This window comes from Entelurus aequoreus, linkage group LG02, assembly GCF_033978785.1.
Source record: "Entelurus aequoreus isolate RoL-2023_Sb linkage group LG02, RoL_Eaeq_v1.1, whole genome shotgun sequence".
Classification (NCBI taxonomy): Eukaryota; Metazoa; Chordata; class Actinopteri; order Syngnathiformes; family Syngnathidae; genus Entelurus; species Entelurus aequoreus.
The window spans coordinates 37,794,716-37,814,001 of NC_084732.1; the positions used below are offsets into that span (position 1 = coordinate 37,794,716).

Consider the following 19,286-nt stretch of genomic DNA (forward strand, 5'->3'; position numbering starts at 1 on the left):
GAGGTGTATTTAGATAAGATCTAGACTCTATGTACTTGGTAGATTCACTGATTACTGTACATTGCATATTTAGCCCTTTCATGCTCATACACAGTTGAATGCCATTACAGTAACAGGAAGGAGAAGATGATGTAATGTTAAATGACATTCATAGGGTTCATGTGTTGCAATAGAGGCATGCAACCTCTCATGCAACATCTGAGGTCAAAGATCAAATTGGTACCAGCGTCTTTACAAGAGTCAACCAGTCACAATATTCTGAGTCGCTTTAATCCCTTCAGGGTTATTATGTACTTGATAACTGAGGTCATACAGTAGGTTATATCGGCATATGTACCTTGCTCTAGTAATCATCTTCAGGCATTTGTGGACTAAAGCAAGAACACTACTGGATTGAAAGGTTCAAGATAAATGAATCAGTCAAATATTAACCTAGAAGGTGAACATGATCTGTTTTGTAGTAGTAGTGGGATATTACGAAATATATCGCAGTGCGACATAAAAATGTATATCGTACGATATGATTTTCTAGACACTCAAAGCGCTTTAGAGTGATGGCGGTAAGCTACATTTGTAGCCGCAGCCGCCCTAGGGTGAACAAACTGACAGAAACGTGGCTGCCAATTTGCCTATCGCCTCTCCGACCACCACCAAACGTTTATTCACATTCAGTGAGGGGCACTAGGAGCAATGTGGGTGAAGTGTCTTGCCCATGGACACAACGGCGGTGACTGTGATGGCGGAAGCTGGATTCGAACCCTCAAGTCGCTGGACAGCTACTCTTCCAACCGAGCCACGCAGCTGCCGGCATATATCAGGGTTCTCAAACTTGTGGGCCACAAGCCCATATTTTCTGACCCTCTACATATTTAATTGTTTAATGTAATTGTTGCCTGTGCACCCTGGGCAGCTGGTAGGTGAACATATTATGGCAATCTTGGATCCGACGAGACACTAACCACAATACAGGCCACCTAAATATTCTGCACATTTTTTCGATGATTTTACTGAATTATTGTCTAGCATCTCCACTGACTTTGACTGCCTGGTTATAACTGGTGATTTTAATTTTCATATTGATGATTTAAATGACAAGAGCGCAAAATAACTTTTTACTATTTTAGACACATTTGAACTGTCTCAACATGATTATCACAAAAGGTCTCAATGTTTCTGATTTTCTTGTGATTGATCCTTCATTGTCTGATCATTTCTGTGTTTTCTTTAATATTTCTGTAATTCCGGACACACAAACAGAATCAAAGAATGTCAAAAAGCGGTACATAAATGAACATGCTAATGTCCTCTTTAAAAACGCCATCTCCTCACTACCACCTCTAAACCCATGTCATGCTGATGATCTTGTAAGCAACTTTAATTCCAAAATTGTGAATATCATAGATATCATTGCACCTGTTACAGTTAAAACAATTTCTGGCAAGCAAAAGGCACCCTGGAGAAAATCTGCTGCTGTAACAGCCCAGAGAAGAGAGTGCAGGAAGGCTGAACGAATCTGGCGGAATACAAAACTTCATATTCACCATGACATCTATAAATAGAGCCTCCAGGCCTACAATTTAGTCTTAAAAAGTGCTAGAGAAACATTCTTCTCCAATATCATAAACAGCAACACAAATAAGGCCAAAACCCTATTCGCAACTGCTGACAGACTGACTAAACCCCCAATACAAATACCAGCCGAACTCCATTCCACGCAGAAATGCAATGAGTTTGCATTCTTTTATACTGATAAAATTGAAGGCATCAGACGCACCATCAATATCTGAAATAAAAAAGTTGGATCACCAACACATTTAGGCAAAAGTAACACAGCAATGATGGCAAGCTTTAATGCCATAGACTCTAAAACTCTAGTGGAAACGGTGACAGCTCTAAAGTCATCCACCTGCTGCCTTGATGTTTTACCTACCAACTTCTTTAAGAATGTTTTTGACTGCCTATCAACAGACGTCTTGCAAATAGTTAATAATTCTATTCAATCGGGCAATTTCCCGAAGGCTTTCAAAACTGCAGTCATTAAACCTCTTCTAAAAAAGCAGAGCCTAGATGCCTCTGTTATCAACAACTACAGACCAATTTCAAATCTACCATTCATAAGTAAAATAATTGAGAAAGTTGTCCTCCAACAACTAAATCACTTCTTGGCTTCTACTGGCTGCCACAACAACTTTCAGTCAGGATTTCGACCTCTTCATAGCACAGAGACGGCCCTTCTTAAAGTTATACATGACATCCGTCTAAACACAGACTCTGGCAAAACTTCAGTATTAATGCTTTTGGACCTCAGTGCTGCATTTGACACTGTCGACCACTCAATACTTTTGGACAGGTTGGAAAACTGGTTGGAGATCTCAGGCACAGTTTTAAGCTGGTTCAAGTCATATCTACAAGATAGGAACTATTTTGTTTCCATTGGTGGCTTTGTATCAGAACCAACCAACGTAACGTGTGGAGTCCCCCAAGGTTCAATCTTGGGGCCGACTTTATTTAACATCTATGTGCTCCCACTAGGACAAATCATGCAAAATAATAACATTGACCATCACTGCTATGCCGATGACACCCAAATCTATGTAGCGCTATCATCAAATGACTATCGCCCCATAGATCTTCTGTGCCAGTGCATTGAGCAAGTCAAACACTGGATGTGCCAAAATTTCCTACAACTAAATGAAGATAAAACTGAGATAATTGTTTTTGGTGCTAAAAAAGAAAGGTTTAAAGTCATCCAACACCTTCAATCACTGTCCCTGAAAACCTCAAATAAAGCCAGAAATCTTGGGGTTATTTTAGATTCTGATTTACATTTCGACAGTCACATCAAATCATCAACAAAATCGGCCTACTATCACCTCAAAAATGTAAAAAGACTTAGAGGTCTCATGTCAGCTCAAGACTTTGAAAAACTTGTACATGCCTTTATTACCAGTAGGCTAGACTATTGTAATGGTCTCCTTGCAGGTCTTCCCAAAAAAAACTGTCAGGCAGCTACAGCTTGTTCAGAACGCTGCTGCTAGAGTTCTAACAAAGACCAAAAAATGTGAGCACATTACACCAATTCTTAAATCCTTACATTGGCTCCCTGTACATCAGAGAATTGATTTCAAAATCCTCCTGCTCACATATAAATCACTACATTGTCTAGGGCCGAAGTATATTACTGATATGCTCCCACTATATAAGCCTTCCAGATTACTAAGATCTTCTGAGACCAATCTGTTAGCGGTTCCAAGAGTAAACTCAAATCAAGGGAGAGCATCATTCAGTCACTATGCAACAAATAGCTGGAATAAACTTCCTGAAGATGTCAGACTCTCCCCAACTCTGACTACTTTTAAAACTAGACTGAAGACTTTTATGTTCACCTTAGCTTTCAGCTAAATCTTTTAATCTTTTAACTTTTAACGTCTGCACTGTTTTTATTTTTACTGTCTGCATTTTAATTTTGCTTTTATTTTCTTTCATTTCACTTTGTTGACTGTGAAGCACTTTGAGTCTGCCTTGTGTATGAAAAGCGCTATACAAATAAAGTACAAAACAAATAAAAATAACGGTGTAAACACAAACACACATTTCTCAACACAAAGAGCAACTTCCTGTAAGCAAGCAGACGTGTCTCTGACCATCCCCTGGGGAACTTAACAGTGTCAAAATATAACTTTTGTATACTCAATTTAACATGTATAATAACTTAAGGAAGGCATTTACTATAGCTACGTGTAATTATAACTGCTGGTAGTGACGTGGTTAAAACCTGATTTTGAAGTGAATAATATGTGGAGCCTAGCCTCCCGCAAACTCTTCTTCCAGCGACCCCTAGGTAAATTGAGTTCAAGACCCCTGTTTTGTTTTGTTTTTATCATTTTGACATCTGGTTCGCGACTTATGTAACTAAAGCAACGATTCTGCGTTGCGGTAGCATTTCACATCACTTGAAATAACTTTACGGGGCTGAAACATCCAAACGTGCAAGAGGACTGGCGGGAACATGATTTAAACATCGTAGCAGAGACTCAAACCACAATGGAAACTAAACCAACAAAACCCAAAGAGGAATGCATTCCAATAACAGGGAAGAGGAACTTCTTTGTTTGGCTTTGGTATGGATTTTAAAAGTCAGACACTGTCAAAACAATGGTAATTTGCGAAATATGCCACCGACAAGTTGTTGCTAGCGACTTGAACTTGTCTGTTCTTTTCTATCACTTGAAGACAAAGTATGAAGAACAGTACAGAGACAATGTTAAAATGCGACAAATTACTAATATTACCTTAAAACCACAAAGTGATGAATATAAATAAAAACACCAAACGAGCCTGACAGAGTTGTTGTCCAAAAGGCACAGTCAATAAAATATGAATTAATAGCAAATGCCATCTCTGAATATACTGTATGTGTAGATATGACCTGATATACACTGTCAAAAAGAGCTGACCCTCAATTACTTAGTTTTTAATGGTCTTGTTCTTGTTATAAATACAATGTTTAGTAAATAAAAGAAGATGTGTTGTCTCACTCTGTAGACTGTACAACCGATCATCTTCCTGAATGTATACATTAGTGTGAACCAGAGGTGACTAGAACCAAGTTGAAAAAACGAAACAGTAAACTCGCGTGAGTCAGCCATAAGGTGAATGTTAAAATGGAACAGTGGTAATTAGGACTGGGCTTTGATGAGAGCAGAGACTGTAACCAAAATGTTGTTTGTGCTTTACAAATAAATTATTCTTCTGGTATGTCTTAACATAGTCTATTGAGAGGTATTACAGCTTTCCGATGACATTGTTACTGTCACAGAGCCCTTCTTGCACGGCAGCTAATCTTGAGGATGGATGTATTTTTGAAAAGTTGCCTTAACCTTGTCACTGTAAATTTGAACTTGACATTCCAGGAATGGCACATTTTGACACCCGAACATATTATGAAAAAAAAAAAAAAGCTTTTAAATTCTGACAGCGTCCCTGACGGTGGCTTTAATGAATTAAAGATGTGCTATGCATTACATTTCTTTGCAGGATGAGTCATTTTTACCATGTTGGTGGTGGAAAAAAGGGCAAGTCTTCACTTGTAATTTTGGATACATCAATCAGAGGGATGTGGACATGTGTTGCTTTAAAGATAACAAGAATTCTCTCTGGCATCACAGACCTTGTTACATTTGACCAATTTTCTTAAGAGCAACTTTGGATATCAAGCTAAGCAGAGGTCAAGTCCAAGTCTCTAACTTGCCTTCATTTTATATCAGACAACAGATGTTGTTAAAAACAAGCATCTCAAAACATTTATGGACAGACAGACTGGGTTCAACAACAGTATAGATAAGAATAAATTGAGCATCTGTGTAATGATGTGGTCATCAAAACAATAGCAACGACTGTGTTTAAGCATTTGAAAATTTAGAATATTAAATTAATTGAAGAATGGGTGGGGATAAACAACTGTCCATGCCATATTTTGTTTCAGCCGCTTGTCTGTTGAGTGCTTGACTATAATATCCTGTCCACTACACTGTTTGCGTTGTCAAAAGGTTGGGCAGTATTTGTACAGTAGCAGCTCCCTTGCCAGCACGTCAATCTCGATTACAGTGTACTGACATTTTAACACTTTGCTGCATATGTCCCTTTACCATACCAGACAGCAGCCAGGTTGGAATGCTCTGTATAATTGAATAGGATAGCCAGGCTTATATTGTAGTCGATCATATTTGAGGAATTTATATAGTTCTTTTTTTGACACTCAAAACGCTTCAGAGAGAACTGAGAACCCCTCATTAAATCACTCCACATTCACATATATAAGCTACATTTGTTGCCACAGCTACAAGGGGAAGACTGACGGAAGCGTGGCTGCCAATTTGCGCCAACGGCCCCTCCAGCCACCACCAAAACATTCATACACATTCGTACACCAGTGTGAGTGGCACTGGGAGAAAGGTGGGTGACGTGTCTTGCCCAGAGACATAACGGCCGTGACTAGAATGGCGGAAGCTGGAATCGAACCTGGAACCCTAAAGTGCCTCTCTACCACCTGAGCTACGCTGTCCCACAAATGTATAGATACACATATACACTGAGACACATGTGTTGTAAGAATTCGACTGACTCCTCAGTTTTTAACGATATCACAAATAAGTTCTAAGCACGGCATCAGTTGTCGTGTATTCCACAAAAAACTCCTCTTTGGTGCATACCTTAGCTAGTAAGGTCAATCACCCTGGCATAAAGCCCGGACCAGGAATCTACCTGCTGCTTCCTGGAACTGTGAGTTTTTGGCAGGACACCATCTTACACAAGAACACACATTTCTTAACATTAGAACGCAGTGGCGGGCTGTGTGTTTCCCACCTAGGCCTTCAGTGATGTCCGACTTCAATGATTACCTCTCAAAATACCATCATTTGTGTCACCACATGACCATTGCTAGAAATACTATACAGAAACACATTTACTTGCCATTGAAACACATCAACAGTGTACAAAACAAGTTATTTTCTGGCACATTTAAAATCAATTAAAACACATCAGCAATTAAAACATATCTTATGTGGTACTGTCAAAATTAAATTTGCAAAAAACATATTCAAAGTGAAAACATTTAATATTTGAACTCACCATTTGTAGCACCCATCCGACACCATGTAAGCCAGTGGTACCCCTTGTAGTCGCTTGATTCGAGTGGAAATGGCAGGCATTTCCCCATTTCATCGCCAGAACAGCTGAGCTAGCTTCCTGGTTTGGCCGACATCTATAAGACAATATGTAGTTTCTCTTTAAATATCCTTCTTGAAAATGGCTTTGCAAATAAATATCTGCCACCTAATCAACCTTTTGTTCTCCTTCTTTGTGGGTTAAAAAAGTGATTTCTCTGCACGCCCGGTATGGCTACAGTGCAACACTTCCTACTTCAGTAAATTGCAACTTGTGATTGGATACTCACTTTGGAATGACAAGTGAGCAGCCAATCAAAGTCTCGTTAACATCAGGCTACTTGGATAGGCTACTGTCAACAACTTGTGATCTGATTGGCTATCGCAATTATCTATCAACTGTATGTGTTCTCAAATTCATCTGCTAACGATCCCTATGAGTATCCAATCACAGGACGTGTAAATGTCAGGTTTAACGTGAGGCCAGCTAGAAGGCCTTACTGACAACAACTCGTGATCTGATTACCGTAGCTATCACAACTGTCTATCACTGTAAGTCAGGGGTCACCAACCTTTTTGAAACCAAGAGCTTGGGTACTGATTAATGCGAAGGGCTACCAGTTTGATACAAACTTAAATAAATTGCCAGAAATAGCCAATTTGCTCAATTTACCTTTAACTCTATGTTATTATTAATAATTAATATGTACACTTAATTGAACGGTTTAAAAAAGGAGAAAACACGAAAAAAATGACAATTAAATTTTGAAACATAGTTTATCTTCAATTTCGACTCTTTAAAATTCAAAATTCAACCGAAAAAAAGAAGAGAAAAACTAGCTAATTCGAATCTTTTTGAAAAAATTTAAAAAATAATTTATGGAACATCATTAGTAATTTTTCCTGATTAAGATTACTTTTAGAATTTTGGTGACATATTTTAAATAGGTTAAAATCCAATCTACACTTATAATATATAACAAATTGGACCAAGCTATATTTCTAACAAAGACAAATCATTATTTCTTCTAGATTTTCCAGAACAAAAATGTTAAAGAAATTCAAAAGACTTTGAAATAAGATTTAAATTTGATTCTACAGATTTTCTAGATTTGCCAGAATATTTTTTTTAAATTTTAATCATAATAAGTTTAAAGAAATATTTCACAAATATTCTTCGTCGAAAAAACAGAAGTTAAAATGAAGAATTAAATTAAAATGTATTTATTATTCTTTACAATAAAATTACATTTACTTGAACATTGATTGGCCCTAGTGTGTGAATGTGAGTGTGAATGTTGTCTGTCTATCTGTGTTGGCCCTGCGATGAGGTGGCGACTTGTCCAGGGTGTACCCCGCCTACCGCCCGGTTGTAGCTGAGATAGGCTCCAGCGCCCCCCGCGACCCCAAAGGGAATAAGCGGTAGAAAATGGATGGATGGATTGATTTAAAGGAAAGAAGAGGAAGGAATTTAAAAGGTAAAAAGGTATATGTGTTTAAAAATCCTAAAATCATTTTTAACGTTGTATTTTTTCTCTAAAATTGTCTTTCTGAAAGTTATAAGAAGCAAAGTAAAAAAATTAATTAATATATTTAAACAAGTGCAGACCAAGTCTTTAAAATATTTTCTTGGATTTTCAAATTCTATTTGAGTTTTGTCTCTCTTAGAATTAAAAATGTCGGGCAAAGCGAGACCAGCTTGCTAGTAAATAAATACAATTTAAAAAATAGAGGCAGCTCACTGGTAAGTGCTGCTATTTGAGCTATTTTTAGAACAGGCCAGCGGGCTACTCATCTGGGGCCGTACTTATCAAGCTTCTTAGAATTACTCCTAAGAAGTCTGCTAAGAGTTGACTTAAGAGTAAATAAATTCTTCGCTGAAAGCTGCACTTAAAAGTTAGTTATCAAGCGTCTTACTCACACTTTCAGCGAAGTGTAGGACTGAATCTTAAGTGTCACACTCAGAGCTGAATTACGACATTACTATGTGCCGTAAACGGAATTTTAGGTGACGTCATTTCTGTGTCCATAGAAATGACCAATCACGGAAGGGAATCCCTTGTCTAAGAATAAATAAATATCTTGGAAATATTTAAGTGGACAATGGGAGTGTATATTTTGACAATAAACTACAAAATAATACAAAACAAACTAGTCCCCGCCCGCACTCACGCTACCGCTCCCTCTCTTCTCTCGCCCACACACTCACTGACGTCACTCACCTCACGGCCACACACATACGCTACTCTCATAACATTTTCTTTCCAATTCATTAATTAGGCAACTAATTTGAAACTGGTGTGGGTGGCTCTATATATACTAGCCCACTGCAGCCACATGCAGAAATCAACAAGGAATCGAAAAGTATTAAATCTGTGACAAAAATAATACCCGCTCTGTCTAAACGATACCGATTGATCAGCTGCTCGTCATCAAACAAATCCAGGACATCGTTCCGCTCCCTGAACGTTCGCGCACGTCTCTCTCGCCTCAGTGCCATCCCCTGCTGGCAACTCCTAACCACTTAAGACACCTCTGAAGGTCTCTTAAATATGGAGGAGAGTAGGAGTGATTCTTAGATTTAAGAACGTTGATAAAAAGCTTTTATTCTTAAGTTTGAGAGTAGGACTAAATTTCGCAAATTCTCAGGACTTAAGTGTAAAATGGCACTCTAAGAAGCTTGATAAGTACGGCCCCTGGTCCTTACGGGCTACCTGGTGCCCGCGGGCACCGCGTTGGTGACCCCTGCTGTAAGTCCTCGTTCACTTACAGTGCACGGATGCCAGCATTGTTGATTCTGAAGGCTTTGGGCAGATTTGGTACAGCATAGCAACATAAGCTAGCTGAATTCTGATTGGATACAAACTAAAACTAAAAACAACAGCTCTGAAAGGAGCATAATATGACATGAAGAGAATATGAATACTTTTAAATATTTAGGGAAAGTAAATTACCTTTATCTTTAATTATGATCATGATTTCTGGTTATGTTAGGCCAGTAGAGAAGGCCTTGCTGGCCCTGACGGCACACCACTGTTAGAACGGGTCCCACAGCTCAATTTTCTGTGATAACTAATTCATTCTCTGAAAAACAGTGATTTTAGATGTAATGATGATTGATATAATCAACTCTTGTTGTGATGTCAAAACAAAGACAACACAATTGTCTTACTTAATCCATTACGAAGGCAAACATGAAGTTTCTGTCACATTATTTGATAGTCTGTTAAGTGTCCATCAATAGCAACACATTGTACAATATCTCGTCACTGTAAGGCTATTGAGAAATTTGATAATTGATCATTTAAAGGGGACTAATGACGATTACATTTGACACACTTCCTTGTGGTCTAGATAAGAAGTATTGAGCATGCTTTAGTGTAAGTTTAGAGTACATTCAGCTCACCAGTCACTTTTTCAACTTACTTTGTACAGGGATACTTACATAAGTACGTCCGTCAATTTGTGACGTCACAAATTGCCCACTGCGAAACACTGCGTTCAAAAGCATTCAAAACTGTGTGCAAGCTCAAGCCCAAATGCATGAGCCATATGAGTTGTTGCTTTGGCATTGTTTAATACAAATATCCAACATTGTCACAACATTTATAAGTAAAAAAAGACAAAAATCATTGTAGGTCCCCTTGAAACCAAAATGGACATTTAATGGCTCACTATCAGCCAGTAGAAGCATGGGATTTCTCCATTTCATCAAATAAGAAAGGTACAAATCATTATTAAAAAGTTCAAACTTACATATTATACAAGTGGACAAGTAAGGATCATGTACCAGCGTCATTTTTTGGTGGCAAGATTTGAATTGACTTTTTTCAAGTACTTCAATCGGAAGTAATACAGTAAAATGACAACATTAAAATGGAGGTAACCCTAAATACTGAATGCGAACCTAAAAAGAATAATTGTCATCAACATGTCAAAGATCACGTCAGGAAAACGCTGGCTGGGAAATTTTTCGAAGTGTCAGTTCTTACTGTTAGAAAGCCTAAAACTTACACAAATAATTATTTTATTGCTATGAATGTTTCCTGTTCTCTGCTGTTTCCTCCACCTCTGCCTCCGTCTTGCTCACTCTCTTTAATGCATTCGTCCTTCCTTGCGCCTTGACGGTCATACCAAGTCGACACATTAGCGATGCTGACGCATGGTCGACTCAATCGCACACAAAGGTAGCGCTGGACAAAGACATGAAATCATGAGCGTTTGTCCTCCATTTACTTGCCTCCTTATGTCGCCTCTATTGCAATTGTAATGACTTTGACTAAAATGACGGTCCAGAACTATGTAATATCAGAGGTAAATCTGGATGATACCTCTGCGTCCAAGCGCCAGCGTGCGCTACACCGACTCGCCACGGACACTTGTTTTCAATCAATCAACAAGAATGTCCAGGCTGGCTGCAGTAATGCATCTACAGCATTAGTTCCTGCTGCAATAACACTCCCCTTCTCTCTCCTTAATTACTATTGTTGGCTCACAATGCGGGCAGCACGGTTGGAGAGGGGTTAGTGCATCTGCCTCACAATACGACGGTTCGGGGTTTGATCCTGCGCTCGGGATCTTTCTGTGTGGAGTTTGCCTGTTCTCCCCATGACTGCGTGGGTTCCCTCCGGGTACTCCGGCTTCCTCCCACCTCCAAAGACATGCACCTGGGGATAGGTTGATTGGCAACACTAAATTGGCCCTAGTGTGTAATTGTGAGTGTGAATGTTGTCTGTCTATCTGTGTTGGCCCTGTGATGAGATGGCGAATTGTCTAGGGTGTAACCCGCCTACCGCCCGAATGCAGCTAAAATAGGATCAAGCGCCCCCCCGCGACCCCAAAAGGGACAAGAGGTAGAAAATGGATGAATGGCTCACAATGCACCATCTGTGATGCATGTTTGCTCACAGAGGGCAGTCCAAAGTGTGGCGCAGGGTCCATGTCATTTGTATGGATCGAATTAAACAAATAAAAAAAAAGATCTATCAAAAATAAGAAAACATTTCATTATCATCCATAATAGTTAGAACTCATGTGTCAACTTATGTGTCAACTTATGTGTCGCTGCAGTACATTGTGATCCCAGGAGACAGGAGGACAACGTTTTAATTACGTTTTTAGTTCATTTTAATTACAGCAGCTCATCTAAAGTAAGCACTAGCATATAGCTTACAGAGTAAATCCTCCAGTCCTGACTGGAGGGTGAGGCAAGCATATACAGTATATAAACCTCATTGGCAACAAGGAACAGGAGTGCTCAGGTTGCCAATCAGAGACAGGTGTGGGAAACGGCACTCCAGCAGCCGGACAGGAAGTGGAACATAAATAAAAGCACTGACCAGGAAATAAACACAGAAACTAAGGAAACAAAATAACATTTCAGACGTGACGTGACAGGTCATCACGTTATGTTTATTATTTTCATGTGCTTGGTGGTATTTCCGTTCCAGTACTCTTGTTTTTCTTGTATCCACTTCCTGGGTGCTTTCATTACATGTCACTTCAACCCAGGCCTGGACCATTCCTCCCTCACCTGTCTCTGATTGGCAATTAGACCACACCTGTCCCTGGTTGCCAATCAGATTGCTTCTTATGCCTGCCCTGTTCCATCATTCCTTGATGCTCCCTCGACAGGAGTTGGTCTTTTATGCGTTTCTTACCGGTACAAGTTTAAAGGCCTACTGAAACCCACTACTACCGACCACGCAGTCTGATACCAATATGGCCAATACGGCCGGGTTAACTTATAAAGTGCAAATTAAAATTTCCCGGCAAACTTCCGGCTGAAAACATTTCGATATGATGACGTTTGCGCGTGACGTCGACGGTTGAAGCGGAAGTATTCGGAGCACATTGAATCCAATACAAAAAGCTCTGTTTTCATCTCAAAATTCCACAGTATTCTGGACATCTGTGTTGGTGAATCTTTTGCAATTTGTTTAATGAACAATGGAGACTGCAAAGAAGAAAGTTGTAGGTGGGATCGGTGTATTAGCAGCGGAATACAGCAACACAACCAGGAGGACTTTGAGGATAGCAGACGCACTAGCCGAACAACCTCACCTTGACTTCCTCCGTCTCCGGGCCGCCAACCGCATCGGTGATCGGGTGAAGTCCTTCGTCGTACCGTCGATCGCTGGAACGCAGGTGAGCACGGGTCGTGATGAGCAGATGAGAGCTGGCGTAGGTGCAGAGCTAATGTTTTTAGCATAGCTCTGTCGAGGTTCCGTAGCTAAGTTAGCTTCAATGGCGTCGTTAGCAACAGCATTGCTAGGCTTCGCCAAGCTGGAAAGCATTAACCGTGTAGTTACATGTCCAGAGTTTGGTAGTATTGTTGATCTTCTGTCTATCCTTCCAGTCAGGGACTTATTTGTTTTGTTTCTATATGCAGTAAAGCCCGATGCTATCACGTTAGCTCAGTAGCTAAAGAGCTTCGCCGATGTATTGTCGTGGAGATAAAAGTCACTGTGAATGTCCATTTCGCTTTCTCGACTCTCATTTTCAAGAGGATATAGTATCCGAGGTGGTTTAAAATACAAATCCGTGATCCACAATAGTAAAAGGAGAGAGTGTGGAATCCAATGAGCTCTTGTACCTAAGTTACGGTCAGAGCGAAAAAAGATACGTTCTGCACTGCACGCTAGTCCTTCACTTTCACGTTCCTCATCCACAAATCTTTCATCCTCGCTCAAATTAATGGGGTAATCATCGCTTTCTCGGTCCGAATCGCTCTCGCTGCTGGTGTAAACAATGTGCAGATATGAGCAGCCCTTCCTCCGGTGTCGTCACGCTACTTCCGGTAGGGGCAAGGCTTTTTTTTATCAGAGACCAAAAGTTGCGAACTTTATCGTTGTTGTTCTATACTAAATCCTTTCAGCAAAAATATGGCAATATCGCGAAATGATCAAGTATGACACATAGAATGGCAGCACGGTGGAAGAGGGGTTAGTGCGTCTGCCTCACAATACGAAGGTCCTGAGTAGTCGTGAGTTCAATCCCGGCCTCGGGATCTTTCTGTGTGGAGTTTGCATGTTCTCCCTGTGACTGCGTGGGTTCCCTCCGGGTACTCCGGCTTCCTCCCACCTCCAAAGACATGCACCTGGGGATAGGTTGATTGACAACACTAAATTGCCCTAGTGTGTGAATGTGAGAGTGAATGTTGTCTGTCTATCTGTGTTGGCCCTGCGATGAGGTGGCGACTTGTCCAGGGTGTACCCCGCCTTCCGCCCGATTGTAGCTGAGATAGGCTCCAGCGCCCCCCGCGACCCCGAAGGGAATAAGCGGTAGAAAATGGATGGATGGATGGACACATAGAATGGATCTGCTATCCCCGTTTAAATATAAAAAAAAAATCATTTCAGTAGGCCTTTAAATTTGGACTAATTGAATGATCATTGTACCTGCACTCTGTCTCCTTTGTCTGCACCCTTGGGTCATGTTGCAAACACCGCTGCCAAATTGTGACAAAAATAGGCACATTTTTATTGGTAATATTAATAACTAATAATAACACACAGTATTGTATTTAAAAATGTATCACTTTGTTTCTTTGTACCAAATTGCAAAACACACTTTTTTTTTAATCTCACGGGGAGTCACAGTTGGGAGGGTAGAGCTTGCCTTGCTTTATGGCCGAGACCAGGGATCTTGGGGCTCAAAAAGGTTGGTGACCACTTCTTTTACTGTACAGCAAATCAAATCAAGAACCACACTGGTTTGAAGTGCATGTGATACACAAACATACACAATTGCAATTATGCAATAATGGCAGTTAGATAAACATTTCTGATGAATTTGTTTAAGACACTAACTTTTGTCAAAAACAACACTTAAATTATATTGTTTTTAAGTGGCAACTATTAAAAAGTATATACTTGGCCAATAAATCTGATTCTGAATAGTGACTCGAGTAGGCTAATCAATAATTACTATTCCATTCCATAGCATTGTATACCATGGCACAGCATATTATACCCTCCATACACAAACCTAGGGCCGTAACAATTAATCAATTAATTTGATACAAAAAAGCTTTGAGTAATATTCTGTCCCTTCAATTAATTGTTTCATGAGTGTGACTAATAAAAAAAATCAAATCTGGATTGTATGGAGTGCCTGGAACTTAAATACATGTACATCGTTTCCACAAGGCCGCTGTAATAGAGTGCACATATAAGTTGTAGTCTAGTAGTAGTGTGGGTGCCGATATTTGTATGTGCGAGATATTTTTTATTCTTATTAAAACACCTATGTTAAAAGTGCAATTTTAATGTTGATGATGTGCATGCATTTATAGTAAAAAATAATAAAGGTTATGGTAAGTAGAAAAGTTGTTGATTTAAAGTACTTTGCTAGAAATACGCACAAGGCTTATAAGTGTGTTTTATTCTATTACTCGATGAATCAAACAAACTAATCGATAAATTACTCAATGACTAAACAATCGATAGCTGCAGCCATGCATCATTTGAGCTAGCGTGTGTCCTCATTAAGGTCATGGATGAGCTAGTGTAGCAGTGTCCAAACTACAGCCCGCCGCCACGTACAGCCCGCCGGCGTCTTCAATTTGGCCCGCGAGACATCATGAGTTGAATCAAGAATCATACTGCAAAGTGTTTTCAAAAATTTTAAATACTTGAAGGGCTCATTGTTACATTTACCTCCATCTTGTGGATAATGTGAGTAAATGAGGTAAATGACCATTTAAAATTAATTTATACATTTTAATTTACTTATATGACACAATACAAACAACCTTCCCTAATCATGGCGCATAAAAAATGCAACCAACAAAAAAAGTCAACACATATGGTCACACTTAACACAACCTGCTCAGTGAACTTTGTGGATATTATGTAAAAAAAAAAGGCCAAACACCAAAGAAAATTAAAAATGTGTGCATGATGGAAAAAACGCAAATCCATGTTTGGCACATTTTTAGCTTTTTTATATTTCTGGATGATTACACAACTTTAGGGAGGTCGTCGCGGAAGTAAACAAGGTAGGAGTGGAACTTTCACATACTCTTAATAACCAATTATTTTAATCATATAATCATATGTTCATTATATATATATATATATATATATATATATATATATATATATATATATATATATATATATATATATATGTATACCGTGCGCCGGTTGAGGTGGGCGGGGTTGGGGGGGCGGGGTTTGGTGGTAGCGGGGGTGTATATTGTAGACCGGAAGAGTTAGGGCTGCAAGGTGTTCTGGGTATTTGTTCTGTTGTGTTTATGTTGTGTTACGGTGCGGATGTTCTCCCGAAATGTGTTTGTCATTCTTGTTTGGTGTGTGTTCACAGTGTGGCGCATATTTGTAACAGTGTTAAAGTTGTTTATACGGCTACCCTCAGTGTGACCTGTATGGCTGCTGATCAAGTATGTCTTGCAGTCACTTACGTATGTCTGCAGAAGCAGCATACAACATGAGACTGGGCCGGCACGCTGTTTGTATGGTGATAAAGCGGACGCGACGACAGGTTGTAGAGGATGTTAAAGGCAGTGCTATCACGGCACGCCCTTAATATTGTTGTCCGGGTGAAAATCGGGACAAATTCAAGAGAATGGTTGCCCCGGGAGATTGTCGGGAGGGGCACTGAATTTTGGGAGTCTCCCGGAAAAATCGGGAGTGTTGGCAAGTATGTTGGTAGGGCGAGATAGCCATTCAAAGAAGGTGAAGTCATTAAAAAGTGCAAGTTAGATTTTTTTAAGAAATCTTTTCTTGCGGCCCAGCCTTACCCAGTTTCTGCATCCAGTGGCCCCCAGGTAAATTGAGTTTGAGACCCCTGAGCTAGAGCCTATCCAGCTCACTTTGTGTTAGTGGTTTGTGCACACAATGCACTTGTCACCTGTCAATCACTTGTAGACCAACATCCATTCACACTTGCATTCTAACCTATGGACAATTTAGAGTCTCCAATCAACCAAATGTTCATGTTTTGGGGATGTGGGAGGAAACTTGACATAACCCAACTAACCACAAGGAGAATCGAGAGCTAAGCACTTCACAACTGTGGTGCTTTTTGCACCAAATATTGTATATTGTGTATCCGTTTCTAAGTCTAAACTCGCTGAGTACTTCCTTTTATTTTGTATGATCTTGTCAATGTGCACTCTGCAGGATACTTGTATCCCTCAGGGGCTTCCTTATGGTTTTAGCACCAATCTGTTCTCAGATCTCAGCAATCTCAGCTGGCAAGAGTGTCTCCCGAAATTAGAAACACACGAGCGTTCCACTGATTGCACATTATGTCCTCTCTGATTTGAGCGGCCACCAGCTGATTTGAATGCGTGGAAATATTCGAGAAGACAATATTCCTTCCACCAGGGAACTCTATATTAATATTGGTTTGTGACGTCACTGCCCGAGCATCCATGAGAGGATGGAATGAATCCTCACGTCTGTAAAATTATGGCAAATTAGATGCAGCTTATTTTAAACCAAACAAGGAACTTGAGTTCATTTAAAGATAACACTAAATAGTCACCATAGTCAGTTGCACAATTCCGAAGCTTGATGATAACAAAATGAACACTAAATGTCTGTCAACTTTGATATATTTCATACATACCACAAGATTAATATTGACTACCTCTTGGCAGATAGCAAGCAGACATAGCATGAAATAAGGTGTATGTGCTTGATGTGTGAGAGGTTTTATGTTTGGTCATCGGCTATGCTTTTCCCTTTCTGCGGTCCAGAATGTTACTTTATCTAACTACCAACAACACACACATGCACATACACTAAACATCCACTGGTCTCACACCCTGGGCAGCTATTAGCATCTGCAGTCAAATTTTCTCCTCAACTGGAGTACAACAAAACCACTGACCACATCAAGCAATCAAGCGGTGCGCACACACGCACACACACACACACACACACACACACACACACACACACACACACACACACACACACACACACACACACACACACACACACACACACACACACACACACACACACACACACACAGACACACGCACATACACACACACACACAGTCAATTGTCTCCTGATGGTGGTGATGTCAAGTGGTGGCCTTCAATGACATTAATGAAGGATTATTTTCTGGTTTTGTGTGTGTGTGTGTGTGTGTGTGTGTGTGTGTGTGTGTGTGTGTGTGTGTGTGTGTGTGTGTGTGTGTGTGTGTGTGTGTGTGTGTGTGGTAATTAGACCAGTAGTGCAACAAATCCAATTCTATCCAGTCAGCAATTCCGATGTCTATCAAATATGTCTGCTTCTATCAGAGTCAGTGAGCCCAAAATGGATCAGTGGCCAGTGAGCAAAGACGAACAAGTAAAACTCGCAACTGCATTTAAAGTTGCAGAACTAAGATGCAATCCAAATGCTCAGAGCCATGGCAAGCAGAATCATGACGAATGTACTGGACTTTGGTTTTTGGTATTTTCTTTGGTCAATCTGCACATTGTGCTACTTGTGGGGTTCAACTTGGCTTTGTGTTATACTTTCTATGAAATACTACAAAATCATTATAACATTTTTTTGCGCGATTTTGCAATGTTTCAATTTCACCAATTCACGCAAATTCAACCAATTCTTTTTTTTTCCAATCCCCTCAATTTCCCTGCACATATTGGCCAATCATTAACATTTTTGCCAATCCAACTTGTCCCAGCAGCACTCAAACACAACGCAACTGTCTAACCAATCAAGTGTCTCACTGCATTGCCCCTTGTCTTTACTTGTTTGTATACGTCAGTGGTTCTTAACCTGGGTTCGATCGAACCCTAGGGGTTCGGTGAGTCGGCTTCAGGGGTTCGGCGGAGGTCAAGACACACCCGACTCATCGTGTGAATAAAAACTTCTCCCTATCGGCGTATTATGGATACCCTCAAACAATGTTCCCTCGAATTTTCCCAATGCGTGAGCAAACGCAAAAACTCCTTGAGCATTCAGTGGAGCACATGTGAGCACACCTGTCCCAAACCTGATTAAATGTTTTGTTATTATAATCAAATGACAGCTGTCATTTCCATGAGATTATTTTCTAATATAAGTGTTTTGGCCCACTTACAATGACAATAACAAAAAATATTGTTTTTCAAGAGCTGTATACTAGTATTGCTTGTCTGGGTGGAAAACGAAGAAAAGAAACAGACTTTGCTGTGAAAATAAATACATTATTTTATTTTATCATTTATCATTTAAAATGACATGAGAGTGGCACTTGCCAAGGTGAAGCCACGCATATTTGTACTGGTCTCTTAAAGGCAACAGCAGAAGTCAGACTGATTTGCAGGTGTGTAATTTTTTGTGAGTTTATGCACTGTGTTGGTTTTGTTCTTTGAACAAGGTGATGTTCATGCACGGTTCATTTTGTGCGCCAGTAAAAAAACATATAACTTTGCCTTGAATTTGACAATTTTTTATTTTTATTTTTTCACTAAAGAAGGGTTCGGTGAATGCGCATATGAAACTGGTGGGGTTCGGTACCTCCAACAAGGTTAAGAACCACTGGTATACATTGATAGCCATTTAATCGTACGCTCATTTATTACTTGTCATTCACTCATTCACCAACAAAAATCAGCGTAATGCTAAATCATTATTTATTAATATGTCT

The 19,286-nt window shown here is 39.8% G+C and overlaps 1 protein-coding gene across 1 annotated transcript in view; it reads left to right on the forward strand.

The window, feature by feature from the left end:
• The window catches only part of LOC133633672 (CUB and sushi domain-containing protein 1-like), a 1,183,208-nt gene that overhangs the window by 487,041 nt on the left and 676,881 nt on the right, over positions 1-19,286 (forward strand). The window lies entirely within an intron of this gene.